General features: G+C 37.8%; 1 pseudogene across 1 annotated transcript in view; it reads left to right on the top strand.

Annotated features, from left to right (window-relative positions):
- LOC311187501 (zinc finger protein Pegasus-like) overlaps positions 1-21,935 on the top strand; it is a 36,188-nt pseudogene extending 14,253 nt beyond the window's left edge. The window contains exon 2 of the transcript in view: positions 21,190-21,935. The product of the transcript in view is annotated as a zinc finger protein Pegasus-like (transcript). The remainder of the gene's footprint in view (positions 1-21,189) is intronic.
- Positions 21,936-22,297: the final 362 nt, after the last annotated feature.

Genomic DNA, 22,297 nt, shown 5'->3' with positions numbered 1-22,297 from the left:
AAGATAAAAACGGGGGCCTCCCTGGTGGCCTAGGGGTTAAGTCTCAGTACTATCACGGACGGCCTGAGTTCAATCCCTGGCCAGGGAGCTAACCCACACATGGCACAGCAGACCTCTCCTGTCTTGCCCGCTGCTCCCTTTAGCAGTGTATTTCAATAGATCCACCTGTCCTGCTCCCCACTCTTTCTCTGGTGAATCCTATCAACCAACCCCCCTGCAACTCCAGCCTATATCCCAGTTCTATGCAAAATTAAAAAAAAATTTTAAAAAGAAAGATAAAAATGAAAGTTCTTTCTGATAGTTGAATAAAGCTGGTTAGTGTTTCTTCCGGGAATCTGGGAGTCTATGGAAAACTAATGTCAAACATCAGTAAGTAGCATCCTGAGTGTGTGATAGAAGGGAGACACAAAGAAAAAGAAAGTAAGTCATTTATGTCCTAATCAAAATCAATATTGATATAATGAGCAAACATGCAAAAAGTACTTACTATGTGTGTGGCACTAAATATTTAAAAAGTTCCTACTATGTGCATGGCACCAAATAATTGTTCACTTTAGGTAGTACTTTAGCAGCATCAAATTCTAGACATCAACCATCTTATCTGATCTTCACAGAAACTAGGTGAAGTGCTCAAGGCATTGTTTAGTTTTCACAGGTGAGAAACAGTCTTACAGGGGTAAATAAAAATAACTTCCCATCTGCATCTCTCCATGAAGGCTGAGCGGACATACCAGAGATCTGGATTCATCTACAATTTGAAAATTTGTTTTAAATGTTCTAAATTGGATAAAATCCAGAATGTTTCAAAAGACATATTTTTTCCTTAAATGTTTAAATGTACATTCTTTAAGGATAAACTAAATCCATATGCTCTTGATCAATTTTCATTTACTGTAATTTATTAAAATGCTGCTTTGGAAGTTATTGAATGTTCAACCACATTTTAAGTCTTTCTTCAAGTGTTGATGGTCTCAAAATCAATGTAAAGTTTTTGCATAAACTCAGTCCAATCATTTTCAGGAGGGTGACATTTGGGTGTGGGTAGCACGCCATCCCAGTATTAAAGTTGAAGGAGAAATGTCCCAAAGAGTAGGGAAGCTGTTTGCCATTTTTGTGTCCAAAGCTCAGTAGAAGAGGAAGTTAATATACTATATAGCTAAAACTAAACCAAAACAAACGCTAGACATCTGACTGCAGAATTGAGGTTATTAGAAGGGAGGGTGGGTGTGGGATGCAAAGGGATGATGGGGCTCAATGATCAGTGCTGGAGGATTATGCGGGCTTTGGTGCTGGGCACATTGTGATAACATACATCTGAATAGGTGTTAACCTATACCCTTAAATCATAGTGTTGTAAAGCAGTGTTACCTCAAGAGAAATAATAAGTTAAAAATAGTGTATTACTTGTCTCTGGCATGTCTAAATATACAAAACTCTTCCACACTTCCATCTTCCATCCATCCATCCATCCATCCGTCCATCCATCCATCTCTCCATCCACCTGGCCAGGTATTCATTCATTCAAGTAACATTTACTGGAGTGCTATTATAAACTAGGCATTGTAGGTTACATGAGAAAAATGAATCATGTACTTTTCCTGTCACATTTTATACCACATATTATACTATCTTAAGAATAATCTTATAGTTAGGTTGATAATTCTACTCATACCTTGTAGAAATGGAAAAAGAGGGCTCAGAAATGTTCAGCACTTGTCTGTGATTCCTACCACCCAGTAGATGCTCTGCTACTGTTTGTTGAATTGAAATGAGAAAAAGGTGTCTTTTTTTTTATCTACTCTGGTTAGGCTGTTAGAGTGTAAGAATAGGGTAATGGTAAGAAATTGGGCTTCATTTTATTTTATTTTTTTAAGATTTATTTTATTTATACAAGAAATGAGGTACAGGCCAGATGCGCAGGAGGGTGAGAGGATTCACCAGAGACAGAATGGGGAACAGAACAGGCAGACTGACGAAACACACTGCTGAGGGGAGCAGCGGGCGAGACAGGAGAGGTTGGCTCACCATGTAGGTTGCTCCAAGGCTTGCGGGGATCGAACCGGCACTGCAGAGGCTGCGGACAGCTTCGCTCAACCGCCTGCGGCACCAGGGAGGCCCAAAATTGGGCTTTAGAGCCAAGCTAGGTCTGGGTTCCACTCCCAACTACACCAGTCAATCACCATCTGTATCAGTCAGGATCCCAGCAGGAGACAGATGGCATGCTCAAATGAGGATGATTTCACAAAGATTTAATGAAAGAACAATTGACAAAGGTGTGGGGAGGGGATCGGGACCCACAAGGGTGGTGTACTGATGGTGTGGCTGTTATTACTTCTGCACCTGATAGAGTAAGAGGGAGCGATTTATAATGACCTGAAGAGGGGTGTCTAAGGGGAACTACAGCCTGCAGTGGAGGGCTGTAGTCTGAGATGGCCCAGCAGGGAGGAAAGGACTAAATATCTCCCTCTGCTCTTCTGTATCTTGCCGAGCTCAGTTGGGTAAAGGGACCATTGATGTGGTCTTGTAGGCTGGTCTTTGGAACAAGTGGGTGGCGGGATCTGGAGAGCCAAATGGAAGATACCCGACTGCACATGATGCTGGGAAATTATTTCACTTCTTTTATTTGATGACCCTCCTTTTTTCAATGTATATACTGAAACCTATCTTGTGGGGTGGTTGAAGAGGATTATATGGGATTGCATGTATATAGCATTAAGCTCACTGTTATGCACCAGAGCTTATTTGTGATTCTTCCTTCTCAGGCTTCCTATGCTCAAACAGAGGTCCCAACCATGCAAGACCACCCAACACCCAGCCAAACTTACTCTCTGAGATAAGTAATAGTTTCACCAAGCTGTGCTTGCCATGTTTGGGGATGTGGGACTGACAGTGAGGGACTGGGTCCTGGTGACAGCTGGGGGAGAACTCACACACAACAGGAGGGTGACCGGCATGCTGATAGCACATGTGTGTATGAGCAGCAGTAGTGGAGGAGAGATACACAGACAAGGAACAGAGCTTAACCAAAAAGCATCACTGTCTTCACCCTTTGAAGTGCAGCCAACTCAATCCTATTGCTGTAGGTCTGAGTGGGGCCCGAGAATCTGTGATTATGGCTCCCCACAGCCAGATGGCCCTGCTGTGGAATTCCTAACACTAACGTTAACATGATGTTTGGGTGGAGGGTAATTTTTAAGTCAGAGTGATCTGGTTTGATTCCCGTCCTGTCACTTCTAGCTTTATGACCTTAGGTGAATCACTTCACCACACTCTGCCCCATTGCTCATCTGAAACATTGCCCAATTTATCAAGTTACATAAGAATGAAATGAGATAATCCATATAAAGAATTTAATAAATATTGATGCTAAACCTGCACACAGATGACAAAACATTCACCATTTCACCAGTTCTCAGGTAAGCCTTTGACACTGATGTGAAGAAAGGTCTTGAAGACCACAACCAAGCAGAACCTCTCAGACCTTGGATGCAGCTGTTTTTGAATCCAAACCAGCACAGGAGACCAGCTTTTCTCTCAGGGCCACATCAAAGTGTCATTCCCATTTTGGTATGGGTGGGTCAGCCCAACATCCAACTTCTTGAAATGACATGAACCAATTTCAAACGTGTACATTTCCTAATTTGCACACAAAGAAAGGAAGCCCAAAACCAAGTGGTTTTTCCAGAGTCATGCTGCTAATTTAGATTTGAAGCAGTATTTGATCTTTCCTAACCAGAAAATTTCCTATGAGTCCAGTCACATCCTGTTCAGTTCTCACCCTCTGAAACATGTCTACTCAGGAAAGAGAAAATAGAGCAGAAGTGGCCTTTCCCCCAGTACCAGGTGATGGTATGAAATGGGCATGGGAGCCAAGCAGCTGGGCTCAAATTCGTATTCCAATATATATTTAGATGTGTGAACTTTAAGATATCACATGACCTTCTGAACTTCATATTCTCTGCACATGAAGACACTGACACATACTTAACCCGATTACATACATACAAGACCATGTATCTAACTTCTTGGCATGGAGTGATACTCAGAAAATTGCTATTATTGTTGCTTCAGCTTTCTAAGGTGGTTTTCTTATTTCGATTTCTACAATATATATGTGCATAGTTAAAAATGATCTATGAAGCTGGACACAAGCAACTTGATGTTTTGCTGCATCTTCCTCTTGGGTGATGAGAACTTTATATAGGCAGTGCCCTTTAATATGCTTCCAATTCCCATTGCTGACCATAGATTTTATCATTTTGGAAATAAAGTTTTGATCTACTAACTTAAGAAGTGTTCAGCTAAGATTTTCTGGGGATATTCTTTTCAAAGATTCTATATGTTTTCTTATCTTTGAGCTGAATAAATGACTAAGGCCAAGATGCTGGAACACCTGCATACAAATCATTTACAATACTTCTGGATTCCAAGAAGGACATAAAAATTTGTCCAGGTTCAATCATGGATTTATCTCCATAAATGTACTAGATTATCAGAAATCACCAGTATTCCCTTAAGAAATAGGGGAGGATGTTCTTCAAGATCTTAAATGGAAATAAAAGGCAGCTACAGTCAAATCATCTCTTCTGGCAAATTGTCTCTGGGCTCCAGGATGTAGGCTGTGTACCTCTGCTATCTCCCTGGCCCCCATCTCTCTGCCTCTGAAACTCATCTGTATGTCTGGGCTTGTTTACAGTGTTATCATCTTTGTAATCCATCCCTAGTGCTTTAGTGACTCACCAACACCGACCCATTTCTGGCTTCGTTTCCACATTTGTAAATCAGGAATGATAAAACCTACCCTCAGAGTTTATTTATTTTTTAATTAAATACAATAACATGAATAGCGAGTCTACAGCAGGCCTGGCCCTCAAGGAACATGAATTCTTATGCTCTTTGTGCAAGTATCCTACACTTTATCATCTAGCCTGTCTAATATGGAGCTTTACTGATGCCCTTTGGTTCAACCGGGTGAGCCAGAAGAAATTACTATTCCTGAACCTCAGTTTTCTTATCTGCAAAATGGAGACAATAATCAGTTTGAAGGGATACGGTGACGAAGCACTTAGCGTCAGTGAGAGATAAACCCTGCCTGAGTTTGATCTGGCCCAATTTCAAAGATTGGGCTGATTTTCTGAGGAGGTACCTTCAAATCTTCCCTTCCTAACTAATTTTGTCATGAAGACAGAGCTCCAAATGGTTTAGGAGCAAAATGCAACACATTCATAAATCTTGATTGTGTAATAGGCAAGCAGGGCATGCTTTTTCATGTAGAATTCATAGATTAGATTTGTAAGGGATGCACATTTCACAGGATTCTTATTTTTTTGGACAAGGACAGTATGATATTTGATGCAAATTACATAAGTCAAATAAATGTTATGCATCGAATCTATATTTTTCCTCTGTTGATAGCTGTGTTTCAAGACTTACTTCCCTTGCAATAAACTATGGATTTTTATCATTTTTGTTGAATGCTCATACCAAGAGCTTTTTCCCTATCTGGTCCTCCATCCAAACATTCAATGCTATTGTTTTTGTTTTTTTAAGAGGAAGTTATATCAGTGAATTGTTGACATGCATTAAACTACACATAATTTAAATGTACAATTTTGACATATGCACCTACCTATAAAACCATCACCACAATCAAGATAATGAATATAACTATCACACCGAAAAGCATACCAAAAGTTTGCATTTTGTGGAGTTGAATTAAAGTGGAACTATAAAACATGCACGTTTTTCCTCTGGTTTCTTTAACTCAGAATCATTACATTAAGATTTTTCCACATTGTTGCTTATATCAATAATTCTTTCCTTTAAATTTCTGAATAGTATTCTATTGAATGCATAGTTAATTCAATGGTTGATGGTGACTTGGTTTGGTTTTTGGCTATTACAAATAAAACTTCTTTGAAGATTCATGTGCAAATCTTCATAGATACATGCTTTTATTCCTTTTGGGTAATGACTGGATCAAGAAGATGTGGTACATATACACCATGGAATATTAGTCAGCATTCAAAAAAGATAAACACATGCAATTTGCAGCAACATGGATGGAGCTGGAAGGGATCATACTCAGCAAAATAAGCCAGAAATAAAAAAGAAAAATACTGGATGGTCTCACTCATAGCAGGAATCTAGAAAACTTAAATAAGGAACCAGGAAAAAGAATAACTATAAGAAAGAAAATATCAAAATCAACAAACAACTATGAACCAGAGACACTCTATGGGGGGTGGGGGTGGGGAAAGGAGGGATTGGGGTCAAAATAAGGGGGTTGTAATTGTATGGGAATACAAAAATGAAATTTAAATAATAAAAAAATACTTATGTCATATGGTAGATGTATGTGCAACTTTGGAAGAAACTGCCAACCTGCTCTCCAAAGTTTTTGTACATTTTACATTTTGGCCTCCATTGTATGAGAGTTCCAGTTGCTCCATATCTTTACAAACATTTAGTATGGTCAATCATTTTACCTATTTTAATGTGTGTGGTGATATCTCATCGTGGTTTTAATTTGTATTTCCCTAATGATTTTTCATTTGCTTCTTTGCCATCCATCTTTGTTTTACTTAAATCATTTGCTCAAATGCATGAGGATTTTGTTTTCCTATAATTAAGGGTCAGAAGCTCTTCAAGTACTCTGATGAATGAGTTGATTAACACAGTGAGAAGAATCTTTTTGAAATGTATACATATATCAAATCATTACATTTTGCACTTTAAATTTCTTACATTTTTATTGTCAATTATATCTCAATAACACTGAAATATTTTTTCCTGATTAGTCTGGCTAGAGGCTTATCAATTTTATGACTATTCTCAAATAACCAGTCTTTTTGTTGATTTCTTTCTTTTTTCTTTCTTCTTTCTTCTTACTTTCTTCTTACTTAGAGCTTAATTTTTTTCTAGTTTCTTTTTTAAAATATTTTATTTGATATAATTCTTACATCATTTTTCATCTTTGTACAATGTATGCATTTTCATTTTGGCTATATTCCTCATACAATTGCACCCCCCCTTATTTTGACTCTAGTTCTTTTTCTCCCCACCCCTCCTTACTCCCCCCACCCCGTACTGTGTCTCTGGTTTATAGTTGCTTGTTGATTTTGATTATTACTTTGCATTGATTAGTCTTTTTCCTGGTGTCTCATTTAGGTTTTCTAAATTCCTGCTATGAGTGAGACCATATGGTACTTTTCTTTTTCTTTCTGACTTATTTCGCTGAGCATGATCCCTTCTAGCTCCATCCATGTTGCTGCAAACTGCATGTGTTTATCTTTTTTGATTGCTGAGTAATATTCCATTGTGTATGTATACCACATCTTCTTGATCCAGTCATCTATTTTTGGGCATTTGGGTTGTTTCCATAGCTTAGCTATTGTAAATAGTGCTGCTATAAACATAGGCATGCAGGTGCCCTTTGGAATTACTGTTTCTGTGTCATTTGGGTAAATACCTAGGAGTGGAATTGCTGGATCATATGGAAGCTCTATGTTTAGTAGGTCCAGAAATCTCCACACAGCTCTCCATAGTGGTTGGACCAGTTTGCACTCCCACCAGAAGTGCAGGAGAGTTCCTTTTTCTCCACAATCTCGCCAACATTTGTTGTTGCTACTTTTTTTTAATATGTGCCATTCTCACTGGTGTAAGATGGTATCTCATTGTAGTTTTGATTTGCATTTCCCTGATTACAAGTGATGTTGAACATTTTTTCATATGCCTGTTGGCCATAGGCGAAACATTACATGACATGCACATCAAAGACATCTTTACAGACACATCACCCAAAACAGTGATAGTGAAGGCAAAGATAAACAGCTGGGACTACATCAAATTAAAGAGCTTCTGCACAGCAAAAGAGACAATAACAAAAACAAAGAGAAACCCCTCCGACTGGGAGAACAGTTTTGCACACAACACTAATGATAAAGGACTGATCACAAAAATCTACAAAGAGCTGATGAGACTCAACAAAAACAAAGACAATAACCCAGTCAAAAAATGGGCAGAAGAGCTAAAAAGAAACTTCTCTGAAGAGGAAACGCAAATGGCCAACAGGCAGATGAAAAAATGTTTTTCTAGTTTCTTAAGGTAGAACCTGAGGTTGTTAATTTTGAGACTGTTCTTTTTCAAATATAAGATTTAATGATAAAGAATTCCCACAAAGTATTGCTTAAGCAGCATCTCACACATTTTGATATAGTGTGTCTTTGTTTTGATTTACAAATATTTTCTATTTTTACTTTTGATCAAATTTTACTCATGGATTATTTACTATTATTATTTTAATCGAAGTGCCATTGCATTATAACATTATATAAGTTTCAGATGTGCATCATTAAAAGTCAACATATGTTTACACTCCATTAAGTTCATCATTGAAAGACCAATGCTGGTGAAGGGGAGATTGGACACATGGGTTATTTATAGTATATTATTTGACTTCCAAATATTTGGGAAATGGTCCAGATAGCATTCTGTAATTGATTTGTAATCACTTCCATTTTGGTCAGAGAACATATTTTGTATGGTTTGATCTCTTTTGTTTGTTATGACCTACATTTCTTTTAATACAGTTTATTTGGTAAAGTTTTCATGCACAATTGAAAAAATGTGTATTTTGACATTGTTGAATGGAATGTTCCATAAATATAAATCATGTCAAACTGGTCGACAATGTTAATAAGATATACTCTATCTTTGCTGAATTTCTATCTGTTAGTTCTATCTATTATTGAGAGAAGAATATTAAAACATCGGACTATTGTTGCTGATTTCTCTACTTTGCTGTTCAATCAGTTTTCTCTTCAACTATTTTAAAGTTCTGTTATTAGGTGCATGTTTAGGATTTCTATGTCCTCTTGATGAGTTGACCATTTTATTATTTTGAAATAATAAATAATAAATAAATACATAAATAAAAAATAATAAATAAATAAACTCTTTTATCTTTGCTAATATTCTTTGGTCTTGATGTTAATGTAACCACTCTTCTTTTGCGTGTTAAGATCACATTTTTTTTGGTTCTTTTTCTATTTTTGCCTTCATATTTAAAGTTCATTTCTTTAAGCAGCATGTAATTGGGTCTTCCTTTTTATTCAATATGACAGTCTCAGTTTTTTTTTTTTTTAAATTTGGATGTTTCAAACTTCTAGCATTTATTGTGAATATTGACATGGTTGGGCTTAAAACTACCAATGTGCTTTATCTCCCCTATTTGTTCCATCTCTTCTTTATTTCCTTTTGCTTATTTTCTATCGTCTTTTGGCATATTTGAAATATTATATTGTTTTATTTTATTTCCTTTGGTAGCTTATTAGGTTATAAATCAACTTTTTTGCTGTTTTAGCAGTTACTTTAGGGTAATAACACACATTTAATTTATCACACTCTACCTTCTAATGATATTGTATAGAAACCTTATACATCTATGCTTCTATTTTCACTTTCTAAATTTTGTGCTATATTTGTTTTCTTTCACTTTATTTTCTTTTACATATGTTGCAAATCCCACCTACATTTCTTGGTTATCTTTAAACTATCAGTTATATATATATATACTTTTAAATTAATTAAAAAAGATATATTTATTTATTCATACAAGCACTGGGTACAGTCAGAAGCGCGGGAGGGTGAGAGAATTTACCAGAGCCAGAGCGGGGAGCAGAGCAGGCAGAAGGACCGAGGTACACTGCTGAGGGGAGCAGCGGGCTGCAAGAGAGGTCTGCGCGCCATGTGGGACCCGCCTCTGGTGGCCGGGAAGCAGCCGGGGATCGTACCGGCACTGCAGAGGCTGCCGGCAGCTTCGCAACCCAGCGCTCAACCGCTGCGCCACCGGGGAGGCCCCTATCAGTTATATTTTAAAGAGACTTAGGCAATAAGAAATATAAGAAAATATTTACTATTCCTTTGTATGGTTTTATATTTTCATCTGGTACTATTTTCTTTCTATCTGAAGGACGTTCTTTAACATTTCTTGTAATGTGGGTTTGCTGATGATGACTTGTTCTACCTTTTGCATGTGTGAAATGTTTTTATTTTTCCTTTTATTGAAAGATATTTTCAATGGGCATAGTTTTCTACGTTAGCCGGTGTTTCCTTTTAATACTTTAAGAACATTTCTTCACTGTCTTCTCAGTGTTTTTTATGAGAAAATTGCAGTCATATTTATCATTATTTCTCTGTGTATAACGTGCCTTTTTTCTTTTGCTGCTTTTTTAAAAAAAAAAAAAAGATTTATTTATTTATTTATACAAGCACTGTGTACAGTCAGAAGCATGGGAGGGTGAGAGAATTCACCAGAGCCAGAGCGGGGAACAGAACAGGCAGACCGACGAAACACACTGCTGAGGGGAGCAGCGGGTGGCAGGAGAGGTCTGCGCGCCATGTGGGACCCTGGCCTGCGCGGGGAATGGAACCTGCGCTGCAGGGGTTGCAGGCAGCTTCGCAGCCCAGAGCTCAACCACTGGGCCACCACAGGAGGCCCTCTTTTGCTGCTTTTAAGATTTTTATCTTTGTAGTTGTTTTTCAGAAATTTGTTTATGATGTGACTTGGCATAGTTTTATTTGTATTTCTTATGACATATTGTTAAATTTCTTAGATCTGGAAATGTGGGAAAATTTTGGTGATCACTGATCATTTTTACAAATGCATTTCTCTTCCCACTCCCTGCCCCATTTCATAGATTCCAATAACACTAGACTGCTTAAAGTCACGGTTAAATGATACTCTGTAATTTTTTCTTTAGTTCTTTTTTTCATTTTCATTTTATTTAGATTTTTTTTCTTTATATGTTGCAATTTGGATACATTTTATTGATATGTTTTTTTGTTCACTAATTTTTTTCTTTTGCAACGTCTGACAATAATCCTAATTAGTGCAGCTTTTCATCTCACAGTTTTTTTCATCTCTAAAATTTTTATTTGTGGCTTGTTAATATCTTTAAAGGGGGCCTCCCTGCTGGCACAGCGTGCTGAGTTCTGCGCTGTGAAGCTGTCCGCAGCCTCTGTAGCGCAGGTTCGATTCCTGGCCGGCCAGAGAGATTCCCACATGGCGAGGCAGGAGTCTTTGGTCTGTCTGCTTGTTCTGCTCCCTGCTCTGTCTCTGGTGAATCCTCTCACCCTCCTGTGTCTCTGGCCTGTACCCCAGTTCCCGTATAAATAAATAAAATCTTAAAAAAAATCTTTAAAATACCTACTTTTCCTTTTGAACAGATGGAATATTGTTATAAACTCTTTTGCTACCCTTTTCTACTATTTTAAGATCTGTGTTTGTTCTGTGTCAGTTTTAATAGATTCTTTTCTCTTTATTTTGGTCATAGTTTTTTATCATTCCTGGCAATTATTTATTAGATGCCAGATACTTTGTGTGACAGATATTTTTGTATCAGAAAATTACTCTTTTTTTAAAAAAAGATTTATTTACTTATGCATACAATAACGGGGGTACAGGCCAGAGATGCAGAGAGTGAGAGGATTCACCAGAGATAGAGTGGGGGACAGAACAGGCAGACTGACAGAAATACACTGCTGAGGGGAGCAGCGGGTGAGTCTGCTGTGCCATGTGGGTTGCTCCCTGGCCAGGGATAGAACTCATGCTGTAGAGGCCATGGGTAGCTTCATAGGTTGCTTCTTAACCCCTTGCGCTACCAGGGAGGGCCCTGAAAATTATTCTTGAGCTTTGTTGAGATATGCAGTTATTTGGAAACTGATTATTTTGGGCCTTGCTTTTAAGATTTGAGGGTCAAAACCAAAGATGTGGTTTTCCTAGGGCTGAGAGATGAGACTCTTCGCTACACTTAAGTCAATGCCCTGTGAATCTTTTATTTTTTTAAGATTTATTTTTTCTATTTATATATACAAGAATTGGGGTGTTGGTGAGAGGTGCAGGGAATGAAAGGATTTGCCAGAGACAGAATGGGGAGCAGAACAGGCAGATCCACTGAAATACACTGCTGAGGGGAACAGCGGGCGAGACAGGAGAGGTCTGCTGTGCCATGTAGATCAGCTCCCTCACCAGGGATTGAACTCAGACTATTGCAGTGATAGAGCTGAGACCTAACCCCTGGGCCACCAGGGAGGCCCTGCCCTGTGAATCTTGACAAGAGCAGGCACTATTACCAAATCTGTGAGGGGCTAGCACTGTTGCTTCAAATCCTCTCGGCTGGTTCTTTTCCTGGCTTTAGGGAATAAACTCACACATATGCATTAATCGTTGCATGGCTGAATACTTGAGATGGCTTCTCTGTAGGCCTCTGGAATTCTCTGTGTATAGTTCTTTCTTCTCAAGTTATTCTTTCATTAGAACTTCAACTGCCTGATCTCTCCAAACTTTCAGATTTGTCTTTTTCAATCCAGGGTATCACTGGTCTTTGCCTGCATTTTCCCTTCCTGAAGGATGGCTGGAAAATCTGTCCAGGTAGTAAGCTGCGGAAATTTTAAGGCTCATCTCCTTTGTTACCCATCTCTCATGGATCACTGTCCTTGATTTTTGATATAGTGTCTTACACATTGTTATTTCACATAAAAACTTAACTTTTTTTCAGTTGTTTCAGTGTTTATGTCCTATTACACCACCCTAACCTGAAACTGAAGTCTTCAGAAAGCTTATTTCATGATCTAGAAAGAACTTTGCTGTTCCTCTTTTTTTAAAAGTGACTGTACGTTTTCAGTCTCTTACTGAGATTCTAGCAGTTCTGTTAATGGCTATTGTAGCCTTGAAATTTATCTATCACTTAGGTTAGTGTTATCTCTTCTTGCTATTACATTTTAGACAGATGGAATATAATGCTGAAAAATTATTTGCCAAAAGGAAAATGCAAAAGAATGACCAGCCCCTTCTGTGTTGTCTATTACTGCCTAAAAATTTACCACAAATTTATCAGTTTAAACTGTGTACATTTATTATTTTACAATTTCCATGGGTCAGGATTCTAACTGTGGGAGATATACATATATATATATTTATGTGTGTTTGTGCATGTGTGTGTGTATATATATATATTTCTGTTAGTAGAAAATAGCTGACTGAATAAAAAACTAACGTGCAAGAGATACAGCATTAAGAAATGTTGCTGGTAGACTTTCCCTATAATGCGGTGGAATAGGGTGTTTTTGATAAACCTCTCTGCTAAATATAACTATAGAAAAAATAAATTTTACTCGCAGAAAATTTCACTAGTTCATGGCTGATGATGGGGAACAAAGCCATAAATATTTTACTTGGAGTTTGGTAACTTGCTGTTGGGGCAGAGCAGGGAGAGGGTGAGTGAGCTGCTTTTGCATTCTTGGTAGCGCTTAGAGAGACCTGCTATACCTTGTACATTGGGTATGTCATGCACCCAGGCATAGTGCTCTGTGTCCTGCTCCAAACACAAGAGGCAAGGCCCTAGCAACTGGGCTCCACGAAACAGTGAACAGGATGTAGAGGTGGTGCAAATCTTTCTGACTGTAATAATTCTCCCTCGGGGCCTCCCTGGTGGCACAAAGCATTAAGTACAGCACTGTGACGCTGTCTGCAGTCTCTGTGACACGAGTTCAATCCCCGGCCAGCCACATGGTGCAGCAGACCTCTCCTGTCTAGGCCGCGGTTCCCCTCAGCAGTGTATTTCAGTCAGTCAGCTTCCTCTGCTCCCCATTCTGTCTCTGGTGAATCCTCTCAACCCCCCCCCACCTCTGACCTGTGTACCCCATTCTTGTATGCATAAACAAATAAATCTTTAAAAAACAAAATTCTCCCCTCCCCACCAGACTGATAACTGAGTCTTTGGACTCCAGTATACCCTCCCTCACCTGTTACCTAGTTAAAGAAGATTAGCAAGCAGAATTAAAGCCACAGTGCCCCAACTGGAAAAAGCATATATGCCTAGGAAATAAGAAGCTTGCGAACACAAGATGGAAAAGCTGAAAGAGGGAAGAGAGTCCAGAGGCCTGTATAAATAACACAAAATTTGTGGTGCTAACAAAGATTTTAGAATAACAACCTCAACAAAAATAACCTCAGTAAAATCCTGGAAGTGCAAGCAAACAAAGCTAGGTACAGTTTCTTAGAAAAGAGATCCAAGAACAAAAGAAGGACTTCAAGACACCTTACCAAATGGGAGAAAGTATTTGCATAACATACATCTGACAAGAAACTGCTAGTGAAGATCTACAAAGAGCTCATACAGCTCAACGAAAACAAAAACAAACAGCCCAATCAAAAATGGACAAAAGAGCTAAATAGACACTTCTCCAAAGAAAACATATACAGATGGTCAAAAGGCACATGAGATAAATGCTCAACATCACTTCTATCAGGGAAATGCCAATCAAAACCTCAATGAGATACCAGTTCACACTTGTGAGAATGGTTTATAGCAAAAAGAATGGGAACAACAAATGTTAGCAAGAATGTGGAGAAAAAAGAATATTTATCCACAGTTGGTAGGAATGTAATTTAGTGCTGTCTCTATGGGAAACAGTATGCAGATCCATGAAAAAAAATACAAGTGGAAATACTATATGATCCAGCAACACCACTGGTAAGTATTTACCCAAGGTATTTACCCAAACACTAATACAAAACATTCTATGCACTCCTATGTTCACAGCAGCAGTATCACAGTAGCCAAGTCATGGAACCAAACTAAATGCCCATCAACAGATGACTGGATGAAGAGATTTGTGGAATCTATATTAAATGGAATGTTACTTGAGTATTTAAAAAGATAAATTAGTGACTTTGGGGACAAAATGGATGGATCTTGAGATGGTTATTCTAAATGAAATAAACCAATAGTGAAAGGCACTTATTGGATGGCTTCACTCATTTATGAAATATAAATAACCAAAGAAATCAAACTGGCAAAACAGGAAAAATTCTTAGACTTTGTGAAAAATATACTGGCTACCAGAGGGGATAGGGAAGAGGAAGAAAATGTGATAACCATTGGCACTGGAGATTTGGTGGGAGGTGATGTACATACATGGAGGTGTGAAGTTATAGTCCCCAGAATCATATAATTATGTACTTATATTAATAATAATAATATAATTATAAACCTATGATAATTATCTAATTATGTACCTGTGATAGTTATCTAATTATGTATCTATTATAGTGCAAATCAATGAAGCTTAAGAGGAAAAAAAATATATGTTGGGAATGAAGACATGGTCTAATGGCCTTAATTCCTCACCCTAGAGAAAGGCTGTACTGTTTTAACCCCTGCTTCCTATTTTGTTCCCATCTCTCCAGAGGGATTGTTCTTTATCCTAAGAGAACAATCTTGCCCTCAGAAAATATTTAAACTATCTAAACTACTTTGATCCTTATTTTATTTATGAAGTATCATTGCAGGCTTTGTGTTAAATGTAAGAGAAAAAGCAGTGAATAAAAAAAGTTACTCCCCATGTAATAGAAAATTAGCCACCAAACCTATGTGACTTAGTGCCACCAAAGATGGTGTTGGAGAACCAAGACAGACTGTAATCTAGGGCCAATCACAGATCACTGATCACAGATGTCATCTCCGTATTTTTAGATTTTAAGACCATGCTTGGCACAGAGTAATCCCTCAATAAGTGTTTGCTGAACTGAATTGTAGAAACCAGAGTTTGGGGATTTAGTATGATGTATTCAGCAATGTCTGTAAGAGTTTGGATACGTTGCGGGCTAGATGGTCTCTGGCCACCCCTGACAACCTTCCATAAACAGGAAGATATGAGAGCTTTGAGAACATGCAAGCTACATGCCTGCATTTGATTTTCTCCAAGTACTTGCCTATGGAAGTTCTTTATTAGTCAATGTAACTCAATATTTTCCATGGAAACAAAACGAACTTGCAGACATGTGGGAAACGCTAAGGAGCTCTAGTACTGCTGAAAGTATGTTGTTTTTAGCTGTAAAGGCCTACTTATTCTGTATCAGCCCACACGTGTTTTTCTTTAACTTTACATTCACTGGTTTCTTCAGAAAGGTGCTAGGTGACTGAAGGCCTGCCTGACCAAGACCTTGGTGAAATTTTGGTTTTGAAATTCCAAATTTTCATGTTGTGACCTTCCTACCTGCATCTCAAAGCAACTGACAGGGGGATTTAACCCTTACTCTAAATTTTAGTCTCACTGCCTACTTTTCTCAAGACACTTGCATTTTAAGTCATATCTTATTTTGGAATAAATGTTTTCATCATAGTAACTTATTCATTAATCAAACATAATTAGACATTATTATGTACTGGGTATTATGTTGGAAATTAGGGATACAAGGCAAAGGTAACAAAAACATGCCCATTAAAAAGTCCATTATTTTTACCAGGGCCACCATGTACAGCCATGCAGGTTCTTTACTGCACAGGGCATCTGATTATGGCGACTATTTTATTCTATTACTTAACAAATGTGCTGTACAGGCAAGCAGCCTCTCTAGGTCTCATCCTCACTAATAATAAAGCAAGAGTTTTTTTTTTTTAAACTGGGATTTATGATTTCGAGAGTTCATGAATCCCTAGAAATGTTATTTAAATTTGTATGTTAATTTTCCACTTTTCTCGGAGGATCTTTTCCAATCTTCATTGATGTAGGACCCCAGAATGTTTAAAATCATTGCACTTAAAGACTTTTAAAAATCTCTTCAAGTCTTCTGAAATTAGGCAGGTGATAAATCAATCATTTATAAACAAACTGACAAATAAATTGTAGAAATTGTAGACAGTAAAAGTTATTTTACTTTACATGACATGTTTTTCTTCCTCTAATGTCATACCAAATAGATAAATGCCAATTCTGTGAATTATCTGTATCTATTTTTTTGGTGCAAGAATAAGCTTCACTTAGGAATGTGGAGAAATATATATATCTAGTGGTGCTTAGTTCTACAGCATAGTATTTGAAAAGGAATGACTTCGGAGTTAGATATTTCTGAATTCAAATCCCAGATCCAGAACCTATTAATTGTAATTGAACTCAACTTAGAGTTTCAGTTTCCTTATTTATAAACTGAAATAATTATATACTACACAGGAAAGTTTTTTACTATCTAATGATATAAAGTATGCTAAATGCCTGGCACATAACAATCCCTTGGAAAGTGGCAGTAAGGGTTGTTATTATTACTACTTACATGAAGGCTAAAAAGAATTCTATAGCCAATTTACCACTCTTTAAAAAAGTCCTAAAGAAATTACTAAAATTTAAATACTAACTAGACCAAAATAACTACAATGTCCCTAAGCCTAATGGCCTTTAGACTCTTTACTAATTTAAAAAACTAAACTTTGGCAGGGTTTCTAGAATGGCTGAGTAAGGAGCTCAGCAAATCTCTAAAAGGCAATGCTAAAACTGTACAAAGTTGTAAAAAATAACCATTTAAAGACTGAAAATTGATTAAAGGCATAGAACAAATTGAGGAGTATTTATTCATGAAAATTTAATGAACAACTATAAAAACAGTAGGAGTCTCTGGTATTTTAGTCTGGTAGGTCTCCAATTCCATTACTTTAGCTCCATAATTCTACCCATGGGGGGTAGGCGATGAAGAATGGCAACTCTGCAACCCTGTAAGAGTGATGACCTTATTTGAAGCATTTTATGCATGGGGAAGTGTCAAATTCAGTGGCAAACAGTAAAGGGAGAACAATGTCACAGCTACCCTAAGGTTACAATGCTGACTGGGACAAGCAAAAGAAAGTCATCCAGTCAGAAATTTATGGGTGTTCTATGACCAAAATGGAATCAAAATATTAATAAATTTCAGGGAGAAATTCGGAAAATCCACAAACATTCAGAAATAAAATAACACACATCTACATAAATCATAGATCAAAAAGAAGTCAGTGGGACAACTAAAATACTTTAAGTAGAATGAAAACCAAAACACACCACATCAAAATTTATGGGATGCAGTTAAAGCAATGATTAGAGGGAAATTTATACCTATAAACACCTATATTAAAAGAGAAGAAAGATCTCAAATAAATAAACTAAACTTCAACCTTAAGAAACTAGTTAATAAGGAGCAAATTAAATCAAAAGCAGGCAAAAGAAAGAAAATAATAAGATTAGAATAGGAATCAATGGGACAGAAAGCAGAAAAAAATGGAGATAACCAATGAGACCAGAGTTTGATTTTGAAAATCTCAACAAAGTTAACAAACCACTGATAGATTGACCCATAAAAAAAGAAAAGATACAAATTACAAAGGTTGGGAACAAAAGAGGAGATACCACTGCTGAATTACAGAAATTAAAAAGATTATAATGCAATTCTATGAATAACATTATGCCAATAAACAAGACATTGTAGATGAAATAAACATATTGTTAAAAAGACATAAATTACCAAAATTGATTGAAAAAGAAATAAAAGTATGTATAGGTACAGAACTAGCAAGTAAATTCAATTAATAAAAAATCTTTCCATAAAGTCCAGGCTCAGATGACTTCACCAGTTAATTCTACCATTTAAAAAAAAATTATTTGTTTATGCATACAGGAACTGTGGTATAGGCCAGAGGGGTGGGGGGGGGGTGAGAGGATTCACCAGAGACAGAGCAGGGAGCAGAACAGGCAGACTGACTGAAACACACTGCTGAGGGGAGCAGTGGGCAAGTCAGGAGAGGTCTGCTGTGCCCTGTGTGTAGCTCCCTGGTGGGGGAACGAACTCGTGCTGCAGTGGCTGCGGATAGCTTCATAGGTTGCACCACCTTAACCCCTTGCACCACCAGGGAGGCATCTAATTCTTTTTTTTTAACCCCTTGCACCACCAGGGAGGCATCTAATTCTTTTTTTTTTTTTTTAAAGATTTATTTATTTATTTATACAAGCACTGGGCTCTGTCAGAAGCGCCGGAGGGTGAGAGAATTCACCAGAGCCAGAGCGGGAGCAGAACAGGCAGACGGATGAAGCACACTGCTAGGGGGAGCAGCGGGCAAGACAGGAGAGGTCTGCACGCCATGTGGGACCCTCGCCGGTGGCCGGGGATCGAACCCTCACTGCAGGGGCCGCGGGCAGCCTCGCAGCCCAGCACTCAACTGCTGTGCCACCAGGGGAGGCCCCGAGGCACCTAATTCTACCATTTAAAGAAGAAATGATTTAAATCTTTCACAACTTTTCCATAAAACACAAAAGAAACAAGGGACAACTCACTCTATGGGGCTAGTATTACCATAACAGCAAAATCAGACAATACATTATAAGAAAAGGAAACCACACCAATATCCCTCATGGATATAAATACAAATATCCTTGTATTTATGGCAAAACAAATTCAGCAACACATAAAAATTATTATATTCCTTGGCAAGTGGAATTTATCCCAGCAATGCAAGATTGGTTTAATATCCAAAAATTAAGTAATATAAAATATTATATTAATATTTTATTAATTTTACTATGTAAAATTCTATATTAATAGAATAAAAGACAAGAATTACATAATCATCTCCACAGACACAGAAAAGCACTGTCAAAACCCAACACCCATCCCTGATAGAAACTTTTAACAAACTAGGAATAGAAGGGGACTTCTTCAATTAGATAGAAGGCATCTAGGAAAAACCTAGAAGTAGCATCATACTTAGTGGTAGAAGGCTGAATGCTTTCATCCAAAGTCAGAAAAAAGATCTTGATGTCCAATCTTTCCGTAGTCAACTTTGCACTGGGGGTTCTAGCTAGTGCAATCAGTCAAGAAAAAGAGGTAAAGGCATTAAGATAGGAAAGGTAGGTCTTTTCAACTAATGGTTTGGTAATATTATATATACACAGATGAAAAAATGGATAAATTTAGACCCTTATCACATACTGTCACCAAAAATTAACTCAAAATAGATTGCAGACCTGAATCTAAGAGCTAAAATTCAAAAAACCTCTTAGAGAAAAACCTAACAGTTACCTAGTGTTAGGCCAAGATTTCTTAGATGTGACATCCAATGAAAGAATTAGAGATTGGACTTTAGCGAAGTTAAAGTATTTTGTACTTCAAAAGACACAAACCACATGGGAAAATGAAATGACAATTCACAGGGAGCAAATATTAGTATGTCAAATATGTGATAAAGAACTTGTTTCTAGAATATATAAAATATCCTTGCAATTCAATAATAGTACATGACTTAATTGAAATATAATGTCTGAATAGACGTTTCAGCTAAAAGTTATACTAATGTCCTACAAGCACATGAACAAGATGCTCATCCCCATTAGTCATCAGGGAAATGCAAATGAAACTGCAATGAGATACTGTTTCACACTCACTAGAATGGGTATAATCAAAAAGGCAGAAAATAATAAGTGTTGGTGAAGGTATGGTGAAACTGGAATTCTCATATATTTTTTTCTAGTGAGAATGCAAAATGGTAGAATCAGTTTGGAAAAAATTTCTTAAAAAAATTAAACATAAATCTACTCTAGTCCCTAACAATTTACTCCTAAACATCTATCCAAGAGAAATGAGAACACATGTCCACAAAAAAACTTGTGCACAAATGTTCATAGCAGCATTATTTATAATAGTCAACCCAAATGTCCATCACCTCCTGAATGGTTTTTTAAAATGTGGCAACAAATATGGGAGCAGTGGTGGCAAATGCAGATGGTGATGGAGAGGGAAGAAGCATAAATGGAAGCTCCTTTGAATAAGGTGGTGGGAATTCCTTGGTGGTGTTGTCGGATCACCTCTGTATGGCTTTTCAATTTTTGTTGAAATTCCCTCCGTGGCCTTGCAGAGTTCTTTGGTATGTTACTAGGGTAAACTTCTGCTACCCTACATTTCATTGATGTTGGAGTGGCAAGAAAAAGTAGGAACTGACTTGGGGTGAAAAGGTTTTCCCCCGAGGTATAACAAACTGTAAACTTTGAAAAAGCACTATTTCATCTTTGTTAATAGCTGAGTCTGCTAAGTGAAGTTAAGTCAGAAAGTGAAAGACAGATATAGGAGGGTGTCACTTCTTTGGAATATAAACAACCGAAAAGCATATACTGGCAAAGCAGAGCAAAAACAATTCTTAAATTTTGTGAGAAATATGCTGGTTACCAGAGGAAACGGGGGGAGTGAGGAGGAGATGGGCATTGGCACAGTAGTTTGGGGAAGGATGAGTGAAGCGTGGGCACATATGGAGGAGCAAAAATGTCACCCCAGAGTTATATAAATATGTAAACAACTGACAAATAAAAAAAAAAAGGGTAAGAAGTAACCAGAGCCTTTGAACTTCCTGAATGATTTTCAGGAACACTTAACTCAGTAACCCCATCATGTGAACATGCTTTCTGGATCAGTTAGTGGAAACAAAGCAGAAACAGTTCTTTAGGGAACTAGAACAGATGGTGATCAAAATGGATTTGATCACCCATCTGTTGAAGTTTCCCTGGATGAAAAATCAGGAATGTTAGATGGGTTTGAAAGGACTTTTGAAGGGAAGCTCAAGTGTCGGTAGTGCAACTATGCCTGCAAGGAATGACCTGGTTACTTGAACATACTAGAATCCACACAGGTGAGAAATCTCATAGAGGCCACTTACGTCCATGTGCATCTGCTTATGAGCGTCGTCTAGAAGCTTATATCCATTCCTATGCAGGAGAAAAACCATACAAATTGGAATTATGTGTCTCCTACTATAATTATTGAAGTAACTTGTCCCATAAAATGCATAAAATGGTAGCAATTAAAGGTATTAGTTCTTCCATAAGCAGCAATAAAATGTGTGTGTGTGGCAGGGGATAACAGAAGAAAACAAGCAATCTGGACTCTAACAGAAGAGACTCAATCAACTTGAGTCTACCATTCATGGTGGTTCAGAAGCCAGACTACCTTAGCGAATATACCCACGAAATCCCAAATATCCAGACTGATTTCGCATGAAAGTATGGCAAAAACCACTTCAACTGGTAGCCTACCAAGGGATCCCCAAGAACTCTTGGTAGAGTCTTTTAAACCAGCCACTTGAAAACCAAACCCCAAGTTCTCAGAAGAAGTTCACTGGCCGAATGAGACACCTTTCATGATGCAGTGGCCTTCTGCCCAGGCAGTAGTTTCTGTCTTTCTTTCTTTTTTAAAAGATTTATTTATTTATGCATACAAGAGCTGGGGTTCAGGCCAGAGATGCGGGGCGTTAGAGGACTCACCAGAGACAGAGTGGGGAACAGAACAGGCAGACTGACGACTGAAATACACTGCTGAGGGGAGCAGCGGGTGAGACAGGAGGGGTCTGCTGTGCCATGTGGGTTGCTCCCTGGCTGGCCGGGGATTGAACTCATGCTGCAGAGGCTGTGGGTTGCCTCATAGTGCAGTGCTTAACCCCTTGCGCTA

This window comes from Talpa europaea (genome assembly GCF_964194135.1).
Source record: "Talpa europaea genome assembly, chromosome: X".
In the NCBI taxonomy this organism is placed as follows: Eukaryota; Metazoa; Chordata; class Mammalia; order Eulipotyphla; family Talpidae; genus Talpa; species Talpa europaea.
This window is presented reverse-complemented; position numbering and strand designations above follow the sequence as displayed.